We start from the raw sequence: 2,969 nt of genomic DNA, 5'->3' as shown, positions 1-2,969 counted from the left end.
AGTCTGAGATTTGAAGCACAAGATTTTGATATGCCACTTCTGGCTTGAATATGAAAGGTGCATGTGGCAAGAAATGTGGGTGGCCTCTAGCAGCTGAGAGCCACCAAGAAAAAGAGAATCTCAGCCCTCCAGTTGCAAAGAACTGAATTTTTCCAAGTAAGAAAGAGTTTGGAAGCAGATTTCTCACCAGAGTCTCCAGATAAGAACTCAGACTGGTAGACACCTTAATTTCAGCCTTGTGAAACAGAGAACATTTCATAGAGAACCCAGTCACACCTGCAGAGCTGTGAACTAATATATGGGTGCTACCTTAAGCTTCTACATTTGCAGTAATTTATTAAGCAGAAATAGAAAACAAGTACAAACCTCATCTCAAGATGGAGGAGTGTCAATGTCACATTGAAGATTGGTATGTGGGGAAAAAAAGGAAGACTGGCATGTGGAGTGGTATATATTGATCTTTGGAAAACACAATTTGCCATGGATTGGCCAAATTATTGGGGGAGAGGTTACATAAGCATAAACTTAGGGCAGTAAGTGGCACAGAAGCTCAGGAGAACTTGAGATCCTGGGATTTATGGAGATGGAAGTTGAATCTGGCTCTACCAGATTGGTGGAGTGGTGAGAGTTTTTGCTTCTTTCCTTAGTGCTCCACCCCTTACTGCACAGCTGACTACTGTGTTATCTGATTCTCTTCCTGCTACTAGCTGTCTTCCTCTCCTACCACTTTATAGCTTCTCTCTTCTTCTACTTGGAGAACTATCCATCTTGAGTCAGAGGCTCCCCAAGGGAGAAGCTAGAAACTTGCTTTCCCAACCTCCCTTGCAGCAGGGGCAGGAGCACGTGACACAGCTCTGCCAAGCAGGTGCTCCCACACAAGACTGATTTGAATGTGAAGGAAGCAGTGGGTGGAATCTAATATGGCAGGAACAGAGCTGGGGCAGAGACACACAGTTTATCGAGGCTACAGTAATGGTAGCTCTGCAGGGATATGCAGTGCCCAACATCAACAGTTTGACCTGAAGTTCCGTGCCCAGTGGCAATGGCAGAGGCATCTTCCTGGCACAATCCTTTAGAGTGATGTGGGCAATATTTCTGGTTGCCCATACCCCAAATCTGATTCTCTGCATACCCTGGGAATGATGTACTGCTTTCACTGTAGATGAAAGCAAAGATATTCTGTTATCCTTTGCTTGTTGGGATAAAGAAAAAAAGAGTTTTCCATGTCAGAGACCAGGGACTAAGATGGTCTAGTTTAGTAAGTAGACCAAATCTGGATCATTGATTGCTATTGGAATACCCATGTGATAAATTGTAAAATAATCATATCCTAATATCTGTCTGTATTTCACACAGGGAAAACAGCAAGTTAATTGGGAAGTGATCAGAGCCAACAACCTGAATTTATCAAATCTTTTCTGTGGTACTTAATCTCTGTCACTCTCCTAGAGGTGTACTGTTATTGGCTCTTCTTATCACAATAATGCTTACTCTATGGATCAGGGAGCCATTTACTGGTTGTATCTATTCCACTTCAGACACTAGGAAATAACCATAAGATGGGTCCAGTGCACTACGAGTTCACAAGAAGTAGACTTAAATCAAAACTCCATTTGCTATCTTATTCTTTGTATTGATCAGATTCTCAGTTGCAACCAACAAAGGCTACTCTTTCTATTTTATTTATTTATTTTAAAAGATTTTATTTATTTATTCATGAGAGACACAGAGAAAGAGAGAGAGAGAGGCAGAGACACAGGCAGAGGGAGAAGCAGGCTCCACGCAGGGAGCCTGACATGGGACTTGATCCTGGGTCTCCAGGAACACACTCCGGGCCGAAGGCAGGCACTAAACTGCTGAACCACCCAGGGATCCCCTACTCATTCCATTATAACAAGTAAGGGATTTATAAGAGTTCTAGATAACTTGAAGAATCTTTAGGAGGGCTGGAGAAACAAAAATCAAGGCTGAATTTCTAACATCTTCCAAAATGACACAGCAGAATCAATCTGCCAAGGGAGTTGCTGCCTCTGGTATGAGTAGAAGTTTCCAAGTCAGGATGCAGCCTGCTAAATTAAGAAAAAGTGTCCAGGGCAGCCCGAGTGGCTCGGCAGTTTAGCACCGCCTTAGGCCCAGGGTGTGATCCTGGAGACCTGGGATCAAGTCCCATGTTGGGCTCCCTGCATGGAGGCTGCTTCTTCCTCTGCCTGTGTCTCTGCCTCTCTCTCTCTGTGTTTCTCATGAATAAATAAATAAAATCTTAAAAAAAAAAAAAAGAAAAAGTGTCCATAGCTAAGGACTTCAGAGCCATACTGTCTCTGCCATCATGCCAGCAAACTGGATGCCCCAAGAAGAGCCCATTTCCTCAGATACCTCCCTTCTAAATTAAGGCTCACATGGTGCAGAACCTCATTTTAGTGGCAAAGGAGCCTGGGAAATGTAGTTTTTGGGTGTACCTGGGAAAGAATAGTAATCAAATGACAGATATAATATATACCGACATAAACTTCCAGTTTAACTGATAAACCACAGTGTTGTTTTGCTAACCTCCAATTTTCAGAGATTAAAGTTAGTGTGTGGCCAGTGTCCAATAACCCACGCAAATCTGGGTATTTCTCTTCCCCCTACTCTTGCAAATGCCCACAGGTTCCTATGGGGAAGATTTGGAGGTAGACTTACAGTATGTGCTTATGATGTTTTTGCAAAGTCCTTCCTCAAGGATACCTGGACTTCCCTTTATTCAAAGTCCTCTGCATCTCTGAGCTAGTTCTGGTTTTGGAATAGATGAGTCTGTCATTCTCTATTATGGGGCTTAAGACAGGACTCTTTTTGACCTCAAGTTTTCTTTTTGGAGTGTGGGATAGGGAATTGGGGCACTTGTGGAAGACCCACTTGCTCATATGAGTTTCACATCCTTCTAGTGAGCATTCCTGTACTCTAAAGGCTGATAATCTTAGACCTATCTTTCC

Source organism: Canis lupus, chromosome 16, assembly GCF_048164855.1.
Source record: "Canis lupus baileyi chromosome 16, mCanLup2.hap1, whole genome shotgun sequence".
NCBI lineage: Eukaryota > Metazoa > Chordata > Mammalia > Carnivora > Canidae > Canis > Canis lupus.
Note: the sequence above shows the minus strand (reverse complement) of the source record.